The following is a 24654-nucleotide window of genomic DNA, read 5'->3' on the forward strand; positions in this document are numbered from 1 at the left end:
TCATGGATGCTAGATCGCTCAGCAACATGGAGGTTGCTTTCGGGGGAACCTGCTGTAAGTTCCCCAAGAGAAACAGGTCCTTGCCCTCATAAAAGGTATTTCTGAGACAGTAGAAACGTCTGGCTGCCTGTTCTGAGGCATTCACACTGTTTTTTGAAGCTTACCCCAAACCTCCGAAAACTCCTTTTGACTCAGTAATATTCACTTTGAATAAATCACATACCTATTAAAAGATATTTGAGAACTTCCTGGCAAAACATAGTAAATGGCACACTCGCTCGCTCGTACGCGCGCGCGCGCGCGCGCGCGCACACACACACACACACACACATGCTCGCACGCACGCATACACACACGATGTGATGCTAATTCTGATTTCTACGTTCTTATTTTCATGTTGAAGATTGTAAGTGGGAATATTAACACTTTAATCCAATCCTACCCATGCAGCTCTCCATTTCCGATGTGCCAAATCTCACTTCCGTTGTAACGTCTCGGTTTATTTAGGACACAAACAGTTGGCTTTCTCTTTGTGTCCAGGATCTTTGTCGAATTCCTTGGTCACTGTCTAGGCCTGTGAACTGAGGCTGAGCAGTGCAGTGGTCAGAGCAAAGTCACATGTGCTCTGTGTCTTTCTTCTCAAACACCATCGGAGCGTGCACTGGTCACTTTAATGGCTCAGCAAACCTACAATTGAATGCGCAAGCGCAGTGGCTACACTGTAGGGTGAAATCTCTAGCACCCGGGGGTCTTTTTTTTTTTTTTTTTTTTTTTTATAATACTATTTTTTTTTTCCTGTGTCCTCAGAAGTAAATACCGGAATTAATTTCATTCCCAAAGAGATACCTACACATGGAATTCCATTCCTGGCTTCTTCGCTTCCTTAAGTTCTTACATTTTATGTTTTTTATTTTATAGCAAGTCTATCTGTACGTAATTAAGTAGCAAAGCACCCGAGAGTTATAGACATACAGGTCAAATGTTGTTCTGAAGCATCTTAAATACTCCCATTTTTTTTCCTGAGCTCCTTTTATTTTAACAAAATATTTTTAAAGGAATCAATACGTGGTTAAAATTGCTTTTGTTACCGTTATAGACCTTTGTAGGAAACAATTTTTATTTGATCTTTATTCTCATTTTCTTTGCCCCATCCTCATGAAAATGAGATGTACTGATATTCCCGGAGAAAACAGGGCTGTGGGATGCGGGCTCTACCTCAACTGCCTTTGATCTGGGTGCAAATTTTAATATGTTTACTTCATTAAGCTTATACCTGACCCCACGTAGTGGACAATGGGAAGCGGGGTGGGGGGAAGTAAGGAGACCTACTTTAACCTCTGTGCACACATTACCAACACGGAGAAATTAGGATGCCTACCATCAAGTCCAAGGGCATCACTAAAACAAAGTCGGACGTTTGAAAAGGTAACACACACGCAGTGCGTTTGAAAGCTCTCCTTTCTTTTTGTTCCTAACCCCCATCGAAGGCAGGCCCTGGCTTTTGGATCACGCGCTAAGTTGAAGCTTCCAGATTATTGTTGAACCAAGGATTTGCTTGTTACCTTTTCCCCTTATTAATATTTACATCCCACAAAATCAAGTGCTGGGGTTTGATTTTCAAAGACGCTTTTTTCCCCGTCCTATCTCAAGTGCCCCCTCCACCTTCGATAATAACGGAAGTCACCTGGCCGTGTGAAGCTTGTGGCTTTGTGATTAGCAGTTCGCACACACCGCGTGCTGATATTGAGACCATATTTGTTTGCGTAATGTGTTTGCATGAATTAAAAAAAACGGTGCAGTCCAAAAGTAGAAATGAGAAGGCACTGGGAAGTATTTGCATATGTAAGTGCAATTCCTTCTGAAGGCATCTATGAATTTATGCATGAAAATGTAGTCAGAGGCTGAGAGGATCTACTTTGATGGGTTCTAAAATTGAACTCTGCAGGAAGTAAATAAACGCATATTTAAGAAGGGGGACTATCTGGAGATACAATCTGGCGTGGGGCACATGCAGTTTGAGACTGAACCACTACAGAGAGGGTTAAAGTAAATCTGATACTCCGTAATAACAATAATTTTTTAAATGTCATGCATTTTACGCTTTATTTTCCTATTCATGAAATCAAAGTGCAGGATCATCTTGGTACTTATTAGCCTAGAGATAACATGAGCGAGGACCTTAGGAGGGATCAGCTCTTGTAGTCTGTTTATTCAAAACCCCAGACACCGGGCAGAAAGCAAACAGGCGTCTCACATACAAGCAAGTTTCACAAACACGTGGAGGCCTGTCCCGGTACTGCTGTAGAAAAGAATTGCCATCCAATAAAAATGATGCGGGGCCCAGGGTCCTACCTCATCCAAGTTCCCAAGCTGACCTGCCGAATGATCTAACCAGAGTTCAGATCCCATTCTGGGCGTGGGAATGGACTAAGCATCACCAGGAAGCTCCTGCCAACCAGCTCCTGCTTTACCCTCAACACAGACTCCTTCTCTGCCTTTCTCTTCTCTAAAGTAGAGGCATGTAAATTACCTGTCTGGCTTCCACTGGGGCGCATTCTGCTAGTGTGAAGGAGAGAAAATCGTTGACCTTAGGTCTCGGAGCCACTGGTGTGATTAGTAATTAGTAAAGGATTAATCCCTCACTAAATAGCGTTCAAGCGGACCTGGGACTGAATTTGCAGGACAGAAACAAGCGGAAGCCTCAACACCTGACTGCACCAAGCCCCATGACCTCTCAGGAAAGAGCTTCTACCTTGAATATGGAGGTCAGCCATGTTTCCAAGCAGTTTCCACGAGCTTGTTTTTTGGGGGGTTGGGGGTGGGGGAGGGTGAGGTTACGGTGCAGAGAGATGTGATATGCTGCTGTTCTGCACGCGTAGGAGCCTTAGGAGTCAGACCTGAATTCATTCTGCTCCTGCGCATCTATGCCAATGTGCCTCTCGTCTGCATCCTGTGCGTCCCAAGGAGGGATGCGCTGTGTTGGTTAAAGAATGAAAAGAATTCTACCAGTCCTTGAGTGCATTGTATTGAATGGTGTTAAACCGATCCAAACATTTGGTTTGTGTAAACTTGGTGCTCACAATAAGGTTGTGAGGTGGCTACTGTCTGTGCCAAGCAGTGCCCAGAGGACCAGAGGACTCACCCCAGCTTCCATTCCTCAAAGAGCCTTTCTTTCTATTAACTAGTTCAAACCTCTTGAGAGGGAGGCCAAGACTGAGTTACTTTATGTAGCTCAAACTGATTGGGTCAGGGTTAAATGAAAAACTGGGGAGAACTAGACTTTTGAAAGTTTGATTTCATAAGTTCAGTCAGTTCTAAGATAGATAGATAGATAGATAGATAGATAGATAAATAGATAGATAGATAGATGGATGGATGGATGGATGGATGGATGGATGGATGGATGGATCAATAGATAGATAGATAGATAGATAGATAGATAGATAGATAGATAGATAGATAGATAAATAGATAGATAGATGGATGGATGGATGGATGGATGGATGGATGGATGGATGGATGGATGGACGGATGGATCAATAGATAGATAGATAGATAGATAGATAGATAGATAGATAGATAGATAGATAGATAGATGGATGGATGGATGGATGGATGGATGGATGGACGGACGGACGGACGGACGGATGGTTGGATGGATCAATATATAGATGGATAGATAGATGATAGATAGATAGATAGATAGGAGGCAATAAATGCCACTAACACTTTAATGTACCTTGTAAATGTGTATACACACACACACATTTTAAGCTAAATTTATCTGAGTATTTTATAAACAATATTCTCAGTTTTGATTATCTTTAAAATCCTTTGTGCAATAAATTTTTCTCTGTGTAATTTGGTGTAACATAAACATAGCCCATGTTAACTAACCAGAAATTCAGGATCCACTAGGGAGCTTGAGATACTTACCTGTCTTGGTTCAGCTGATGTTACACAATAAAGGTACTTTGGATACCTTGGCTACACTGGAAACCTGCAAGCATTCCTGTCCACAGACGTCTCCAAGTAGCTTTCTGGACTATCCTAAAACCATAGCTGTAAAGGTCCTCTTTGGAAAAGCCCAGCATTTTAATTTAGTGGTACAGAACAACCTTTTGGTTTTTAATGAGGTTAGAGGGTTTGGTTACTATTCACAAGACTAAAACATGCCTTTGGAAGGTTCCTTCCAATGTATTCTCTAACCTCTAGGTAATGCTTCTTCTCATAACTCAGCAGAGGAAACAGTACCTCTCTTCTTCAGTTGTCTTGGCATTATACCAGGTCTGAGGTATTCAATGAGTAAGTCTCCATACTCTTTCAGTATTCCATGATGGTGATGATGGTGATGATGATGATGGTGATGATGGTAATGATGATGTTGGTGATGATGATGATGATGATTATGATGATGATGATTATGATGATGATGATGATGATAAGGACAATAAGACAAAACTGTAATTTAAAAAAATAAATAAAACCTAAAAAACGTTTCTACCTAACAAAAGCTAGCAGTTTAAAAGAGGCAATATATAATATTTGTTATATATATTATGATTAGATATAGTATGATGAGCCCTATGCAAAGGAAACCTTTGGATAGTTGAAGAGACCCCATGCTGAAGGTACACATGAGCAATGGCCTCTGCTAAATGGTGACATCCATGCAGATACCTGAGCATCAAGGAAGAGATGGGACATTTTAGTGTAAGAGAGTCATTAGTAAAACAAACAAACAAACAAATCTGCAAAAACAGGTGCAAAGGGCAGCAGTAAAAGTTTGGTTGTCCTGAGAACTTAAGAACTGAAGGTTAGCTGAATGTGTGAAAACGAAAGGCTGGAGAGGTCCGGGACATGAACTTTGGAGGTATTTCAGGACGCCTGTGTTGCCTTCTGTTTATAGAGAATGTTCCAGGGAGACAGGATTGCTTCGGGATAAGTTTGGAGATTATGGGTTTAAGTACACAAACCCAGTGGTCCAAACTGGGATCACAGAGAGGGCTGGTGCTGTTGGGTCTTCAGGGTGTTGAGTAAGTGGAGACAGAGCTGTTGTTCAGGGACTCTGGGGCCATGGCTACTCTCTCCTCCTGTCAGGAAAATGCTGCATTCCCAAGGCCGCCTATACTTGAGGCCTGGAAATGTCAATACTTGTAAATAACCCCAGGAACAGGAGTGCAGGGATAGCTTGTTCAAATGTTTCTGGGATGGCAGGCATGAACCTTCCTGTAAAAGCAAAATCCTTTGAGTGTTGGGAATACGTTCCTCAATCATATTAGATCCCTGCCTATATCAACACCAAGAACATGGGCAGAAATACCTGAAGTTTATCTATGATAAGGAAAGCCAGGAGGAAGATGGTAGTAGGTATGTCCCATTGTTAAAATGTCTATTCTCTGCCATATGCTAAAGGAGCTAAAAGGTGAGAGCAGGTGTGTGTGTGTGTGTGTGTGTGTGTGTGTGTGTGTATGTGTGTGTGTGTGTGTGTGTGTGTGTGTGTGTGTGTGTGTGTGTAAATGTGCCCACAAGGGAAGATACTTATCTCTGCTGGCTTGTAACTTCGGTGAGAAAGGTAACTATACGTAGAAGATTAAAACAAGACTTTCCTTTAAGTGCTGGCTTTGGGCAAGCAGGCAAGCATTTGAGGAGAGCCAAAGATGTTGCTGCAGCTCCCAATTCCTCCCACTCTCTCTGCACTGGTGTTAATCCCCAGGGCTTGAAACAGAAGATGAACCCACTTGCCGGTTAAGATGTTTTGTGAGACTGTGGCTCTTTGAACTCAAGCTGTTCTTACACTGAGAAAGTGATGATGTCTAACAGGCCGTTATCTCTACAATTTTTTGATATCCTGGAGAGAAGCTTGAGAATTGGAGAGATGTAGGAATTGATAGTTAATAATCTCCCGGGACTTGGTGTGATCACCTTGGCAAAAATGTGTCAAAAAATAAGGAGATCCCATGAGGACCCATACAATCAAAGGAGAGAAGAAAAAAAAAAAAAACCTTGGCGGGGGGCTGGCGCAGCCTCGCAATCCTATACACACTCTGTTTGCCTCTGCTCCATTTACATTAGTTCTATTTTCTATTTCAATAATTAGAGTAGGCTTAATTTTTATCTCCTAGCACAGAAGTCACATGTGCCATTGACGCAGGCGTGTTTGCCTCCAAAGTGTTTTTGCTTCACTTGCACATTGATGTAGAAAGTGGAAAGGCGGAACCCATGGCTCCCAGATAGAGCACTTGCCTGAAAGGTCAAAGCCCTTTAGCCCAGCATCCCTAGTGCTTCAGATATAGTGAGAGAAAAGAAGAAAAAGAGAGAGAGAGAGAGAGAGAGAGAGAGAGAGAGAGAGAGAGAGAGAGAGAGAGAGAGAAAGAAAGAAAGAATAAATGTTTTTATCATGGTCTCTACTATTCCCTTCCTTGCAGAATACCAACATCTCTGCCTATTCCAAACCTATTCACACCAAGAGGCTTCAACTGTGGGCTTTCTGTTGGGTGACATTTTGTGCCTGTCTGTATTCCTCTAGCTCTGATGGGTTGTCCTTGTCTTGTCTCAAGGTGACTTAGCTGACATAGAGTCCCCGGACCAAGACTCTCCATGAGTAGGAGCTAAGCAAAGTGCTCTGAGCCAATCTGGTTTTGCTTATGGATAAAACTGAAAGGGACTTTACATTGTTACTAATGGCTCTCTGCCCCTTCTAATGAGTATACTTCAAAGCCCAGAAACAGATGTCATTGCCTGTCTGCTTGTCCAGCTGTCTGTCCAGCCTGGCCACGCCACATCCTACAAGATGAGAGGCTATTGTGAATGTCTTCTGTAGTGTTTACATCTTGAACCACGGTCTCCAGTCCTTGTGTCTGGGTTCTTGTGACAGAGTAATGCTACCCTTCTTCTAGGCTGCTGACAGCTCACAACAGACATCTCTAAGGACCTCCTTTGCTACATATATGAAGGACTCCAGAGTGTATACACTCAGCAGTAGGACATCCTTCCCACTGGAAACCTGAGGAATGTGCATCAAGAGATGGGGCGTAGCCAGCCTCTGCCTCCTCACGCTTTGTAGGCTGGGTCCAGGGTTAGTGCTGCCCCTCCAACAGATATGTCGTCACATTGATAGCATTAGAGGAAACATTACATTTCCAATGTCATGTTTGAGGCTTCTAATTTAATTTTCAGCTCTGGCAATACTAGAAGCATCCCTAGAGATACGGTGAGACGGGGCTGTTGTGTCTCCCAGAATGGATCCACGTTCTCGTTCATGCCACGGGCACCTTCATTGGCATGCATGCCTCACAAGCTTAGCTCTGCTGCCACGGCCAGACTCCCACTCTTCCAAGGGACTCTCTATTCCTTTAGCATGAGCTGCCTTCCTCCCCACTCAACCCCAAGTCAGGTCTCCCTAGTCATAAATCTCTGCTGGGAGCCGTCAGAGCAAATATCGAATGTTCACGGAGATATTAAAAATAACCTCAGCACAGACTTATCTAATAATGTTCAACAACCTTTTATAATATTTGAAATATTTTGCCCAAGTTACTGTGAGCATTATGCTTAGTGCATTTTCCCCAAGACAGAAACATCTTTTCAAGAATGGAAAAGAATCAACAGAGAGAGTCAGGTGGTCTGTATTATGTTCTCGGCTCATCTCTTCTTCCCCTCTCTCTTCTTCTTTGGCCAGAAGACAGAGAAAATGAAGCCTCTCTTTGTCCCCTGATTTATGAATAGTCTGCAATGGGCAATTGCAGTCCCAGTGGGATGCATTTTATTTTAAAAATAGTTCGAAGCACTTTCTTTTAAATTCCCCTATGTCCACCTTGACTGTGTAATGCTGGCTTCTCGGTGTGTCCTTGTGCGCTTGAGGTCTGCCCCACGCGCTGGGAATTAGAGCACTGATTTTATTTGTAGCACTTTGAACCAAAATGTTTTATGTATCTGGAGAGTAATTCCAGAGGGTTAAATTTGTTTCTATGGATCTAGTTGTCGGAGGTAAAACACCTAAAAGTGTGCAGGGATGGTGTGGAGGCGGCGGGGAGAGGACCTCAATGTTGTAAAAGAAAATTTCAGGCAACTCCTGCAGAAATATCCATCGGCCAAACGAAGCTCTCTTCAAATGACTGTGGATTCAGGAGACTCGCCGGCGTCAGTTTTGAAAGGAGCCCTGTTCACCTGCAGCCTTGGGTTCAAATTCTCCTTAGTTTACTGTGACATTTCATTTAATGCCTGTCCCCTGATGCTTGTCGGCACTATAGAAGCTCAGCACAGAGCTGACCCAGTTAACACTTTCTGCTTTGGAAAGCCAGAGATGCTGCAGCAGGGAGGCCAGGACACATTGCCAAGACCTCGCAGAGCACTGAGAGAGGACAGACGACCCGGGCGCACTCCAGGTCGTCTCTGTCTCAGGACTGGTTGTGGGTCTCTACTGTCTCGGAGAGTTTCAAAGGCCCAGTGTTCGAGTCCCACCCTAAGACTAATTATACCTCAGCTCCCTACATACAGGGGGTGGAGTGAAGAAGGAGGCCTTAAAGGAAAATACCTTTAAGTTTTATATTGATTTGTTCATTTGTTTAATGTATTTAGTGTGTGTGTGTGTGTGTGTGTGTGTGTGTGTGTTGTGTATTGCATTGTGTGTTTGCATTGAGAGAGATGGATCAGAGAGAGACGGAGACAAAGACAGAGAGACAGAGAAAGCATTACCTCCAGTATTACTCCTTTGGTAATGTTTAAATGTTTTTAACACAGAGATTTTCACCATATAGAGCTTGCTGCTTAGGCCACACTGTCTGACCCTCATCTGACCCCCACCCCCCCAGTACTGGAACCATGGTGCCCCTGGGCTTATTTACATGAACCATCTGGGGATCAAACTCCTGTCCTTATGCAAATGAGTCAGGTACTTTCTTCCATGAACTATCCCTCCAGCTCCTAGGAATATATGTTTATATAAATCAGATTTGAGGACATCACACTCTGCCTGAAAAGATGCACTTCCCAATTGAACCCCTTCTTCTGGGACTGATGGGGCCTTCGGAGCGACGGCCTCATTCTTGGGATTAGTGACTGGGATTCTCACTCTTCATCCAGAAGTCTGTCAGTGTAGCTTTACTAGACTGAGCTAATTCTTAATGGATTTCAACTTACGTGTACCGTGATTTTTAACCATAAGCTCACACTATAGTGTCTCTGCCTGGTGACAGTCCAGTAAGTGGTACAAGTCACTCTCTCACCAGGCTTGACTTCTCTGCTCTTGAGTCAGAACAAGCAGGTGGCCCGACTCTCCTCTCTGTTCAGCTTCTCCTTGTCTTCCTTGCTGTTAAACATTATAAGTGGAGATTTAATTTGAGCACCTGGCTGGGGATGTAGTTCATAATCAATTAATTATGTTAATTGATCCAACATCCTCAAAGTCAAAGCAGCAATGATGAATTTGGTACCTCGGTGGGAAGAAGTACAGGCTAGTTACGTTCATATTGAAAAGGGGAGGTGCGGAGAAAAGGTGCCGGGTGTAGTATGTCTCTGTCCCCTTTCGGTGTGTGTGTTAGCGATAAGGATATAGCAGACGAAAATGCTTCCTAATCACCGCGACTAGGCAAGACAGATAGATGACGTGGACCAGGATTTTAATCACATGGACACTGCTCTTGTTTGGAGCATCTGTGTCTAGATTGTCCTTCTTAGCACAGGTGGGTCAATTTTACCATGGAATTCTGGTTTAACTCTACTGGACCGTCCGTCCAGCGTCCAAAGCAAAGACTAGCGCTGGAAATTGTTCATGAAGTCTCTAGATATTAAGTGGTTTTGAGCAGGGTCATTTCCAGACCGAAGCAAGCTTCCTATGGTAGTCCTTCTTCATCACTGGCTCCGGTCATTCCTGTTGTAGTTAGGAGGAAGCCGGTGAAGACGAGATGAAATGGGGAATTGGGGGATTCACCTGCTGGGCGCTTTCTTGGTTTGGGTTAAGAAACCGAAAGGTGCGCTTGTGGAAGGTATGACAAGTGGCTTCCTTATATTCTGCCACGAGGTGCTTCAGGCTCCCACAGAAGTCCTAGTTTCTGTCCCACGAGGTCCTCAAGGCTGTGAGCAGCTCTGTGGCTCATCATTGAATTGGATTTCACTCTGGTCCTGCTTCTGTGCCTGTCCCTCACTCTGTCCTTTCAGATCTTTCCCAACACTTTGTCTCAGCGTCTGCTAATGGCGTCAATCAGTTTAAGGCCAGTGGCAGCTCATTTGCTTCCAAAGTCACTGTGTAGGCCAGGAGAAGGCTCTGCGGGGCGGTGACATTCTGAGGCTGCCAGTGTGGGGCCCTGTTGTTTCAGAACGTATCAGCTTGACTGGAAAAGCGCCTGCCTTGACTTACACCTGCAATTTAGCCCCTACTGTGTATGACTAAACTTTATAAGGGTTCCCGTTCCTTTCAAATTGTTTTACAGAAGGAGCTGTGCTCTTTTCTGTTTACATACTATGTGGCTGGCTGGTTGGGTTTTAGGGGAATTTTAATAAGCTTTTCATTTTCCAAGGGTTTCAGAGTCACACAAGAGCTGTAGAAACATTGTAAAATTGTGGGCTTGACGTCGTAGCTGCTGATGGTGTCTTTAGAATATCAGGAATTCTGATGGCACACCGGAAAGTCTGATCTCAGAAAGTGTATGTTGGAAGCCATATACACACTCCTTAAGTTCCCTGTGGGGCACGACAGTGTTCCTGCTTCCAGAGCAGCAGCCAGACACGGTGCTTGTGGATATTTAACCAACGGTTATTATTGAACAGGGGATTCTCTTCACACACCAAAATCTATTCCGAAGGCCTTCCTTTGCCTTCCCCCACATAACACCCTTTCCCCTGTGCCTCTTGTTTGGCTCCTACTATTACAGTTTGAGGATGATGGTTGGCAGACAAGGTCTTCTATTTTGAGATGGCTTTCCCAGACCCACCTCTCCCCCATTCATAACACTGTAAGAGCAGGAAACGGGGAACACTTTCTAGGATAGCTCTGCATGTTGCAATATGTTTCAGCTACATCCTGAAAGAGGTGGGGCGGATTTTATTTTGCTTCATGAATCTTATGCATTTGCTGGGAAGTTAACAGAAGCATAACTCATAGTATGGACCATAGCAGCCTCAGATCACAGGAAACATCTACAAGGTTTGTTTTTTTTTTTTTTTTTTTTTTTTTGTTATTGTTGTTTATTTGTTTGTTTGCTTGTTTGTTTTTTTATCCTGATCCACCAGCTACTTAGAACCTTCAATAATGGTACTAATGCTCATAAGAATTTCTTACGTTTTTATTTACATAATGATTTGCATTAAAAAATAGTGTGCTAGATCCTTCAACCATGGTTACCTTCATTCTGGGTAGCCTGTGAGCCTGCTAGCTGCTCTGTGTGAGACTAGAAGCCTCAGCAGATTTGATCGGCCTCGAAGAGTCCTGGAGAGCCACTGTGCTTTAGTTCACATGGTCAATGTCATGAAACTGAGCTCAGTTCCCATGTTATCAAAGAGTAACAGAAACAGTAGCAGCAGCAGAATCGGTGCAGTTATCAGCAAGGGGTGAAGGCAGACAGGCAAAAGCTAGTTTTCCTCAAGTAGGCTACCACCAGAATGTATTGCCCACTCTAGGGGAATGTTTATTTATTAAAATTATTCCTTCCAGGAAATGCCCTTTTAGATTAGGAAATGCCCTTGTAGATCAGGAAATGCCCTTGTAGATCCACCAGATGTGTATCACTTAGTAGATTCAACCAACCTCACAAACAAAATTAGGTATCACCTAAAAACAACTTATAAAGATATTTCCCTACTAATAATTTCATCAATCACTTTAAGGGGCATAGGTATTTTCCATGGTCATCACACGTATCAATCTACTATCACCCATTTCAAAATTACCTCTTTTGCTCAAGGACAGCCAAGGTGGAGTTGTTCGATGGAGGCCAGGTAATTTTATGTAAGATGGACAAAAAAAAAAAAAAAAAAAAAAAAAAAAAAAAAAAAAAAATCACACCTGAGCAATCTGACTCTAGTGGCAGCTGCAAATTGTCTGTTGACCAATATTTCTCTCAACACTTGCCACAGGGCAGAAATCCAACCCATAGGTTGAGATAGTGTAGACAGGCAGGCTTCTGGAGAGCAGGGTATCATTTCAGCCATTAGGACAATGCAGAGGGTTATTTAGGCTCTCCGATCTATCCAGCCAGATGGAAATCGGAGTTCAAGCTTAGTGTCGTCAGACAGCAGAGGCTTTGGGCAAAGGGGAAGGCATGGGTGAGTGATTTTTGACTGTTTATCTCTAATGTGTGTGGCCAGTGTCATTCTCAGCCCTGATGGCTGTGATTTATTCTATTATACTGTCAGTATTAAACACCTTAGCTGGAGAAAAAGGAAGGGCGGGATCCAAATGCAGTGTCGTTGATGTGACAGATGCTCTTTCTCTGGGTACCGGAGATGATGAGGGCCTAGAAACTCAGAAATGCCATGTCCTTGGAACGTTGGAGCCAGGCAGGTCCTTAGGGACCAGTGAACATGCACCATGAATTTGAAAGATGAAGAAAAGACATCTCTGGAAATTTTCAGGGTGGCTAGGGGAATGCATGCTCCCGGGTCTAGAGGTAAAGCCCTTGTTTCTGCTGGTTTCTAGTTCGGTATCCATTCCTCTCCATCACCTGCTGGTTAAGTTCATTGTAGCTTCTAAGTTTACATGGTTGACCTTGACACCAAATAAAGAAGTTGCTTATATCCTGACAATGGTAAAGAGACGTCAGAGGCACCAGGTGAAACTTCTTTCCTTTGCTTGTTTGTGCCCATATAAGTGCTATTATACCATGGTACTGTGGGTATTAGCCCCCCCCTCACACTCACACACACACACACACACACACACACACACACACATTTTCGGTCAGCTCTCTCCCTTTCTCTTAACACAAGGAGACCCTTCATGCTCCTTGATTGGCAGGCCACCTTTTGCCTGTTGTTTCTGCAAACTCCTATGTCCTCAGCAACTTTCCTATAGACCTCTCCACCCACCTTTGCCTTTCTCCTAGTGTTTCCCCTGTGAACAGACAGCAGAGGCCAAAGACATTGGGGTTTCGCATTCACAGAAGCCTGGCTGGTTTCTCCAACTGATGCCATGCTCAGGCATTGCACTGCCCAGATTCCATCAATTCAAGGATTTTACATCCCTTCCCATTGGAAGAGTGGCACATGGTTTGAATCAGCAAGACCTACTCTAAGCAGAACCAATAGACCATTCAAGTTTAGGAGATTCTTTTTGGACCAAAGTCTTCCTCTTCTATTTAATAATACCTATAGAAAGTGCTCTGTTTTAAAAAAAATACTCATTTTTGTTTTATGCTTATGAGTGTTTTGCTTGTAAGAAGATAGATAGATAGATAGATAGATAGATAGATAGATAGATAGATAGACAGACAGACAGATGCACCACATGTGTGTCTGTTACCTGCAGAAGCCAGAATAGTGTTTAAGATGCCTTAGAGCTAAATGTGTTTGTCAACTGCCCAATACATGTGATTGAGAACCAAACCTGCATCCTTTGTAAGAAGAATAAATATTCTTAGACACCAATCTTACTCTCTTTAATAAGAAACATCTTTACAAAGTGTGGCTATTACTTCAAATGCCTACCGTGAACAAAATACCTAAATGATTTTATATACCTTATAAATGTATTTGAAAGCTGTTATCCACTGAAACACACTTGTGTATAGTCATCCAACCCCAAGGGAGAGTTTAGGCTGGGAGACTGATTCCATCCATACCAAAAATATTACACATTTAAGATGTCAAGAAAACAAACAAACAAGCAAACAAACAAAAACGGTGTTTTCTTCTGTCCACACTGCCTGCTGGGCTATTGTGCAAAAGTTTGACAGTTTGGTAGATCTCTTTCTATCTCTAAATTCTTAGTGTATGGCAGGAAAGCCATACGGGTTATAGCCCAGACTTCATAAAACACCTTCATGCCAATGGAGTCCTAGGCTGTGTGTGATATATAGCTTCTAGGAGATGAGGTCTGAGGGGCTATAGGGATAGCTTTTCAGTCACAAACATGTCTTGCTTTTGCCTAAAAACCTGAGTTTGATTCCCAGCATTCACATGGCTGCTCACAGTTGCCTGAAACCCCAGTACCACGGGATCCAGTGACATCTTCTGACTTCTACATACATACGCTAACAAAACCAGAAACAAAAACAAAACAAAACAAAGCAAAAAAAAAAAAAAAAAAAAAAAAAAAAGAGAGAGAGAGAGATACATAGACATACCTAGGTAAATAAATCTTAAGAGGAGGAAGAGACAACATGCTTATGATTAAAAGCTTGGTTACAAGGTTTCTATGTGTAAACTAGGCAAATAAAGTAAAAAAAAAAATACCCTTCAAGAGGCTGTAAGGGCAATTACTATAGAGAGAGGTGGGCTGTAAAAAGCCTTTCCTACCCACCCAAAGCTCAGTCCCATCTAAGATGTAGCTATTCAATAGTATCATTAGAACTGCCTCAAGTTCTGAATTAGTTACTGGGGTTTATTCACCTATCTTTGGACAAAGTCTTAGAATGCTTCTTGTTACCCCTTATAAGTGCGTGCATGTGACTGTGTGGAGGTAGTCCTGCTTTAGTGGGGAAATCACATGGAGAAATCAATAAATAAAAGAGCGAAGACCCTTCTTCCAGTTCCAGCTCTTTAACACCAGCATCAAGGCATCTCTTCCAAAGTGCCAACCAGGCTGGCTCCCTGAGACGGGGGAAAAAAATGTCCGTAAAAGACTCTAAAACCCGACCTGCTATGTCATGTTTTTCTTGCCCCCTTGAGGCTTTGGAAAGGATTCTGAGCCTCAAATCTGAGCTGGTAACAGTAAGCCATGGGTGATCAGTCCGTCAACAAACGGTTCACTTGAGACTGGCTTTGTCTGTTATTGCTCCAGAGCTAGGAATGCAGACAGACATGAGACATGCTCAGTTAGAGCTCTCGGGAAACCCAGAAGTATCTAGTGAGCTGGAAAGAACTTCGCCATACCCAGACTGCCTAGCAACTCCACCTCCATGGGAGACAGAAACATGGAATTATGGGAGCGGAAGTTGAAGCTTCAGAGACAAGCCCGCAGAGCTGGGAGTCAGAGTTGCATTTGGTGAAGGTTGCCTGAGACCCATTTAGTCTCGCTCTAGTGTGAACTCGATGACTAAAATAGACAGAGAAAATAGCATCCTGATATTTAAATATATGATTACCCTTTCTTCATAAGTACTTAGCTGGAAGTGTCTTAGTATGAATACCAAAGCGAGTATCTGTGAATGTAGACCATATTGGAAACAGATTTACTGTCCCAAAGTGTAATGCTTAGTCAGCCATCTGATGAGATTTGAGCACTGAGCAGTTTGAGAGGGATGCATAGAGCTGTTTTATTACAAGATGCTGTTATGAGTTATAGCAGCTTTCCTTATGCTATACGGCTGTCGCCAAACAAGTTACAAGAATATAAGCAGTTTTATTTGCAATTTTTTGCTTACATTTTCTTAGTGTATTCAGATGATGGCTTCTCACAGCCCAGCTCCTGTTCCTGTAGCAGTCCTGGTAAATTGCTTTATTTTGAGGCAAAAGGAGCGCTTAAAAATATTTGTCACCCCTCCCAACACACACACACACACACACACACACACACACACACACACACACAAATTGTTCATGTTTATGGACATGATCACCTGGTACTTCGATCCTTAAAGGGAAGGAAACGAAACATAGAGTTATATTTTCAATTTCAAGGAAAATAATATGCTTATATCAGAAAAAAATAACATAAATTACCATTTTATTTCATGAACTGACTCTGGACGTGGAGGTTTGCATTTTCGGGGGAAAAAGGGAGTTTCAAATGTCACTTGATCAGAATTGAACCTGAAACAACTAACATAAGGAAAAAAATAATAATTTCATATAAGAGATGTACCAGGCTTGGTGGTTACATAGAAATTATAGGCTGGAAAATTAGTGTTGTTGTTTCTCCTTGAATGTGTGAAAGCGAATCGAAGAAATTGATGACGTTAATAAAAATGATAATAACAGTAAATTAGTTTATACCAAATGTAAATAATTGTTAAGCTGAGACCTGAATGAACCCCAGACAACTAGGGACTTAGTTTAAAACCAGTTTATTCTTATTTTATTAAGCATCCGTTAAATGAAATTAATTGTGTTACTCATAATTACAACAAATATTTAACATACAATGTTCACTACTCAGAGTCCTTCCTTCATCTCAGTGTTTGGGAGAATTGTGTGCTCATTAATGCTCATTAAGGCTCAGGGTTTGGGGATATAGAACTTCTGAACGAAACTGTAGATCCTGGTACCAGTGAAAAAGATACTGGGTGACTTTCAGATGATGTGTTTTGTCTTTAAAGAGTCATATATATTGCATGTGCTCTTTATAGTTAAAAAGCAATTGATAATCATTTTAAAGAGTTGAACATAAATCTATAGTGAAGAAAATTAAGATAACCTATTATGTTATCTTCAGACAATAGCTGCAATTACCATATTGGTATATTTATTTTCAAACCTTTCAGAGCTGTATGTACGTGAAATATAGTTATAAAGTTGGACTGATAATTATTATTAATTTAATATTCTAGATTTTGTGGCTATGGTTATCAGTGCATTTCTTAAAGATATCTTTCTGAAATATGATTTCTTTAACAACCATGTAGCATTTTCATATAAATATATTGTTCCTTTTACTGAAGTGTTTCTTTGCAATGGCAAGTGGATTGCTCTGTATTTTGTTACCTGGTGTCTAGGAATCTCATGATCCCATATTGATCGCTATTCATGTTATTCACCTAATCTCATTGACTCTTAGTTTAATTTTAAAATAACCAACACAAAGATAAAAATAGAAGAACCAACAGAGTAGGCTTGAAATGGCTCTGTCTCCGGCCTGCATTTAGAACCAGGTGTTCACCCACAAACAATAAAAATTCTTGCAGATCGTCTCTTAAATTTATCACAGGAATGTGTGATAATCTCTTCATGTCACATTCTAAACTGTGTCATTTTTGACACAGTGAGAACATATCAAGCAAGCATAAAACTGAGCAAAATGTAGGGATCCCTGTATAGTATGTGTCTATAGCTCTGTTAAGAATTGAGGTATACTGAAATATAGTTAAAATCTTTGATGGTAATTAAACACCATCATTACCTCAATCTTAAGAAATGTGGAATTGTTGCATTCTCCCTTAACTATGTACATACATTGCTGTGTATGTGCAGAATTGCATACTTCTACATGTAGGCTATGTAGATTACGTGTCCCAGTATACATTAAATAAAATAGTAAGAATACTGTCCAGGAAAGAAATACAAAAGTTACATTCTACATGCAATATTAGAAAAGTTCACGAATACTCTCTGGAAATCTACAGGATTGTGATCTGCTTTAATCAAGTGACCAATAGACACAGTGATACCTGGTTGTCATCCTGACCCTTAAGACACTAAGGTAGGACAATTAGCATGTGGCCAGTGTGGGCTCTTTTGCAAGACTTTTTCTTAAGAATAAGTAAATACATTACAAGAATACGTAAAATAGAAGAATGGATGCATAAGTCCTACCGGAGAGTGAGTATGGGACTGATAGCTCTTGGGTTCATTTTTCTCTGTGTATCGTCCTCTTGGTTTATCGATTAGGGGAGACAAAGCATAAGATGCCCCGGAACAGATAAAATGGAGCCAAAAGATAGCAGCAAGCCTTGCTGGAGTTTTCTGTCTCATTTTGTGTTTGTCTGTGGGAAACTTTCCACATATACCACAAATCATCCCCAGGGAGGACAGTGTTTTGATATGAGAAAGGAACAAAAAAAAAAAATGAAATGATGTCTTATTCCCATGGGAGAAATAGGTCTTATGTGAAAATTAATCTCAGTGTGTTACAACATTTGCTACATAAACCTGGAAGGGGGTCATAATACCCCTCCCCCCAAAAAAACCTTGTGAAAGATGCTTTTTCCCTCTGAAGTTATCTTTTACAATTGTTCTTCTACCCCTGTGCAGCACCGCCCATTTGAGGAGATTGTTTCTTATGGGTTCCTCGGAGCTGCTATACCACCTCCTGCCAAACAGAACACTGGCTAGAACCAACAGGCTTTGCCTTCTTGGAACCCTAACCCTTGGTTTTGTTGTTGTTTTCTTTTCTTTTCTTTTCTTTTTTTTTTTTTTCTTTCTGAAAATGTGTATCTCAATTGGAGAGCTCCTTTTGATACATTTTTTTTTCAGCGCTCTCCACGCCCCCACTTCTGTGGGTGTGTGCACGTGGTGTGTGTTTGTGCCTGGGCACATGCCTGTGCAAGTGTGTGCAGGTGAGAGGTTGGTGTTCAGCATTAGGCATTTTCTTCAGTCCTTCTCTACCTTATTTTTGAGAAGTCTCTCAACAAACCGGAGCTCGCTAATTTGGCTGGACTAGCTGGCGAGGGATGCCTCTCTCTTTGCCTCCCCACCCCATTAGTGTTGGGGTTACAGGCATATGTGGTTACAGTTATTTGAGTTTTGGGGATTCAAACACAGAATCCCAAGCTCATGAATCAAGCATCTTGCCACTTGAGTCTTCTTCCAGACCACTCTCTTGAGTTGAATTGGAAGTATTTCCCATGTAGAAACTAATGGTAGACCGATAACTTCTTAGTCTAAGTACTTAAAAGTCTGGCATTAGTTTATGCTGTCTTTGAAAACTTACCTCCCCTCCTTATACCTCAGTTGGTTTCCCTAAACTAAGCAGAAGGGGAGCAAAGAGTGCCTCAGGAGAACATTCAGTATCTCTGCACAGTCAACCCCAGGCTCTTTGACTTTTATCATGTATCTTTGTATACGTTGGGGCAACTTTGTATCTCATAATCGATATCAAGACTCTATGTAAACAATAAAGGAGGCTGAACTTAAACAGCCAAAACCAAGTGATTTCCACATGAAGCTAGCAACTTCTGGGTGTGCCCAAAGAAGGGTCCTTTCTAGGTTACCGGGTTACTGCTACCCAAGTGTTACCTGCACAAATTGAGGAGGCTTATTCTATGAGCCCACTGAGCTACACAGTGTCACCGGAATGTAACAAACAGAACAGGATGGGGATAGGGCCATTGGATAAAAGTTCAGGTGGATATTAATTATAACTTTGTGGGCTCAGAAATCTCTTTCCTTGGGTTTTTACTTCTTGTGCTCTGGAAGAATTAAATGTTTGTTCTCCTATTATGCTTATCAGTAAATTCTTAATTTGTGAAAGGAAAAGCAAATCCAGGGCAAGTAGTTCCATTATCACTGTCATCTGCTCGAAGCCTGAATTTCATTAAGCAGATTGTTAATAAAATGAGGAATGATACATCACAACTGCAATGCTGTGTCTCCCAAAGTTAATGAAGAGTTATAATTTTCTAGACGACAAATTAAAAGGCTGTTAAAATGGTTGGTGCGACTGTCAACGGATCTAGCAACATTCCAATTAAAATAGGACATTAAAGAGAATTAAAATCTTGAATTTGGAGAAATGAGAAAATATATTTAATATGTGATTTAATATAGTTAGGATTTCTAGAATCTTCATGCAGGAGAGATAGATACCATCTTAAAAAAATACTATGACACATTAAAAAATAGGACATCACCAGCTCATACACTTTACAAACTTGATCAGTAGTTTGTTTCCCTGAAATTTTGACATGATATATTTTAATTGTAATAGAATATTTTTACATTATATCAACACAAAGTATATATAGCATGTAATATCAATTTATATTTTTACTATAATCAGTCAGTTATTTACAAGTCCTTTCCCATTTCATAGTATCTGTCATTCATATTAATATATTTTATATAAAACTGTTACCTCCACATGATTTTATTAAGTTATAACTCAGTCTCAAATGTGACAAGTATTTATCTTTTAATCCCTGGATGCCACTTACTCAACCCCCGACCTAATTTTTACATCATCCTTCCTTTAATATTGAGCAATTAGTTCCCTTACAAATTTATTCTAATAAATAAGATCCAGTAAAACAATTCTATATATGTTAAGAGTTAGTTCACAGAGATGAGATTAATGGATCAAAGGGGATTAATAACTTTGTGGCTCTTTAAACAGGATCAAACTGCTTACCAAATGACTTTTAGCATTTTACATTATCACCAGCAGTTTAGTGACAGTTGTAAATTCAACTACACGTGGACAGCATTAAATCAAATCATTATTTAATAATCTTCGAAAAATAAATAGGTAAGATAGTAGTATATGGCTGTTAACTTTTTTTTGGCAATCATCCTGCCCTAAGACTTTCACAGATAATTAGATAACACAGGCATTTTTCTCCACTAATTTGGCTTTCTGTACTGTGTTCTCTAACCTGTAGTAATAGGCAAGATGACCCACCTGTGATGCTACAATTTTCTTTTATCATTTTTTTTTAGATTTCTTTTCTAGTCATAGAACTGAAAATAAATTTAACTCAAACAAAAGGACCCAAGGACTCAATAGATTTCTGTTGCCAGAAATAATATTTAATTAGGCAAGACAAAATATTTACAGAAGTGTTTTCTGGCTAACAACAGGCATCGCAAGTTTTTCATTTTTTTTTTTTTTTTAAAGATTGTTCTAAACATAAAGGTTGACTCTGCCTGTGACAATTACAGAAGCTACCTTTCTTTTTTTTCATATGTCTTAAGTAACCGTGAGGTGGAAAGAGAGATGCATGGGCTGGTCGCTAGCAGATTATGTGTGAGAAACAGAAGAGCTACGGACTGGCATCTGGCAGTGCACACTTTTAAGGATGCAAGCCACAGTCGTTCGGTCCCTACCTTTTGTAGTCTAAAGAATTAAATCAGTGGTTTTTAGGAGAGTTGAGGTGAGGAGGAGGGGTGCTTATGAACAAGGTACATTGTATGAAAATCTCCGAGATGAATAAAAAACACTGTTTAAAAAAACCCTAAGGAACAACAGAAGCTCCAGTCGTAGAAATCCATACTGCAAATCTTCTGTCCAATATCTCCACTGGGCATTGCCCTTCCTTGTTTTTGTCATGGCTTTGAGCACAGTGCCCTCCCTGACTTATGCCCAGCCTCAGTTTAGACATAAGCTATGTACTCGTCAAGACCAGAAGCTCCATGTGGCCTAGTAGCCATTCATTTCCTGTTCCCCTACACTGAGTCTCGGGCGTCCTGATCTGCCTGTTGATTTCCTTGTTTATGTACATCACCATAGTAAGCTTCATAAGGGCAACTATCTCGTTTCCTCATTGCAATACTTACTGAACCGGGTAGAGCAAGGCCTAGCATACAATAGGCGCTTCATGAATATTTACCAAGTGGAGGAATGAATAAGTGAATGAGATTGGAAAGCAGTCTGATCTCTGACTGTTAGACCCAAGCAGAAGTAAGTGATGGTTTTCCTATATATACAGTTACATATACAGAACCACAGTGCTGGGCCTAAGACACCAAGAATCAAATGATGCGCTTGAGGCAACTAACACTTAACACTGGATCTGGGATGAGGTCTGTAAACCCATTATGAGGAGGGATTAAAGGCATATTCTAGAAGTCCACTATACACTGCTTTAACTTGGCATGCAAATAAATACATATCCACATGGTCATAATTATTAGTAGGGACAGTTAATGTCCAATGACAATCTTTTGTGCTGCATAATTATATTAAGACTTTCTTGATCGATTGCCAGGCAGACAATCTTGAAATCGTCTCGTTTTTGAGCATCTGTGTTGTGTTGGCCAGATAAGATACATTGTTTCAAATGCAGTTATTGTGGCCTTTAAGGTTTGCTAAATGTGACGAGGGCGGGGAGGAAGAGAAGCACATGGTTGTGGCGCTCCACCTACCCCAGCCTCTGGCTAACCCTTGACACTGACGTCAGCTCCACCAAGGTATTCCCTTACTTTTCCACAGATGACCTTTCAGCCTTCTTCCAAAACTCATTCTGTGAACTTTTGGGGAATCATCAACTCTTGCCTTTTACCCAGCCTAACCCCCCTGGACTTCCTAACTTAAAATGGCTTTGGCCATCAAAGGCAGTGGCGCCTTTCTCAAGAGCCCCTGGTCAGAGACTGCTGACAAAGACACTCAAGTTCCTGCTCTGGGGATGGCCTTTAGTGTTTTCCCTTTGAAATCAGTTGCTTTTATTTCTATATCTAATTCTTTTTCATTAAAAAAAAAAAGAAAGAAAGAAAGAAACTTGCCGTTTTTCATCCTAAGTCTAAATCAGCACCAGACTGTCTCTATGGTAGTTACGTATCGCCGCACGCACAGGGGTTATCTTCCCTCAGCACAGAGAATCCTGACAACAAAGAGGACCAAGAACTGATTGACTCATCAGTTAATGACTCAGAGAATTCTGCTCCTTTGCCATTTACCCTTCCACCGGGAAATGGATTCCTGAACACCTGTGCGTTATTCCTTTTGTGTGTTGTGCCCGTTAGAATTTTTCCATAGCTCCATCTCTGCTACTTCGCTGTCAAGGACAATCTCCCAGGCGCTGCCTGCCGTTGTGATTATTGCCAATATCGCTGAATTAAGGCAATCAGGCCGCATTCACTGCATATGCTTTGCAGCAGAAGCTGAAACCGCGGGTGAAATGGCTATTTCAGTGTCGGTTTCCTGTTCTTTTTCCTAAAGTGCATTTGCTCTCCATTTTCCTCCTGGCCTGCTGAGATCATTGTGTGGGTGTGAGTGTCTGAGGGCTCAAGTTGATAAGTCGCAAAGGGAAAGGTGTTGGGGGCTGGGGGCGGGGCAGGGGTGCGGCGGCGAAGGCCACACAGCTTGAATAAATAAATGGCATAGAAATATGTGGTGCTCTAGCATGCCCTGCTGCCACGTCTCCATCACTACACAAGGGATGTCCTTATATATTAACTTCAGCATCGGGATTCTGAGAACAGGAAGGCAAGCGCAGCAGCCGCGGGAGCTCCCTGGAGTGGAGCCCGGCAAGGCATTCTGCATCCTGAAATCGCAAGCCCGCAGTTCAGTAGGCAGCATCCGACACAGAATGCAGACGCCGCGTTCCTTTGGATTGTCACTGTACTTGTACAGTGTGTATAAATGGCTCCCGTTCTCTCCTGGTGGCCCTGTCACTGCCTTTTAACACCAATGTGTCAGTAAAGCCATGTTGCACTGACAATCATGTGTTGGTAATAGGGCTCAGAGGAGAATTCCTTGGGGAAAAAAAAATTGAAATTAACTATTTCAGAATGGAGGGGGTATATATATGTGTGTGTGGGAGGGTGTGGGTGTGTGTGAGTGTGTGTTTTAACAGCACAGAAATGCATGACGTGTTCAATGTATTAGGTAACAATAGCAACTTGGACACAGGGAATGGGGAGGATAGAGTTGAAGCTTCTTCTCCCCCCCCCCCTTTGTAAAAACACAAATGTATGCTCCTCCCCCCACAGCGTGAACAGAACAAGAGGAGAAAACACTCTAACCGAATCCCGTAAATATTAGATAGTGGAGTCAAAGTGAACACAGGACTGTAGCTAACTGGAGGCCTCGACTGCTCCTCTCTCAGAACTGGTCATGTCTAGTTTTCCACTAAAGGCCCTAACTTTCCTCTCAGAAATAACCTCCTGAGGCTGTTCATTCACAAGAACATTTGTCTTCTTTCCCCACACACGGCCTCGCTGACCAGTTGAAAGAGCGACGTCTCTGTCCGTTTATGACATCCCACAGTCCTCTCCTGGCTGGGTCTCCGCAACATGTGGTACCTGACTGTGTCAACTCGATGCTTCTGAGGAAATCGGGGGACACAAGAGCAATGAAAGAAAAGGAAGACAATCTTGTGTTACAAGAGAAACCATGGATGTCTTGAAAACACATATAGTCAAGTGAGGCTTCTGTGTATGGAAAATGTAGAGATTTTAAAAATCTCCCTTATGTAGAAATTCTAGAGATTTGAATGAGTCTAATCACGGATAAGGACTTGGTCAATTTGTGAAGAATTGCTGTACAAAGAACTGACTGGTCAGAGGATATTTAAAGCTGAAATTTACATTTCCACTCTTGTAGAACGTGTGTAGCTCCTGTAGGGTATATCCAGTGAGGGTGGGGCCGGGTGTTCTACTTCTGTTTTTTAGGTCTATGGCCTCAATCAGGTTAACACATTTATTAATTTGAGGGGACATTTCCTTTCTCTGTTTTTCTTTTGCATTAGAGATAGCATTATGTTAGTTTGGCCTGTTATACCATTGTCAGTTTTGAAGTCTCAGTCGCTGTTGGTATTGCGTGTTATTCTGCTGGTTCTGTTACTAGGACATCCCAGGAAAACAATATATGGGGATAAAAAAACCACAATCCAGTTTTATTCATTTCTCTACATTATTAATGATCTTCCAGAATTTTCTGTGCAAGTGACTTAGGATCCCAAGATGGCTAATGCCAGAGGAAAAACAATAAAATTTAACTTAGCCCTTTTTGCTTTATAGTTAAGTAGAAGTGCCAAGGGAAGGTGAAGAGCCAACCGATCCAATGGCATCATCGGTTTGAAGGAAGAAGCCATGTCAGATTTTCTCCAAACCAGTATGATCTCTGCCATCCTGTACAACCTCTTAGCATGTTGTGTTGATCAGATTTTTAGCTGGGGATGATAAACG

At 41.6% G+C, this 24654-nt stretch overlaps 1 protein-coding gene across 4 annotated transcripts in view; it reads left to right on the plus strand.

The window, feature by feature from the left end:
- TENM2 (teneurin transmembrane protein 2) overlaps window positions 1–24654 on the plus strand; it is a gene marked incomplete at its 5' end in the record, with an annotated part of 923762 nt that overhangs the window by 407 nt on the left and 898701 nt on the right. The gene's annotated exons all lie outside the window — the stretch shown is intronic.

Source organism: Micromys minutus (assembly GCF_963924665.1).
Source record: "Micromys minutus genome assembly, chromosome: 31".
NCBI lineage: Eukaryota > Metazoa > Chordata > Mammalia > Rodentia > Muridae > Micromys > Micromys minutus.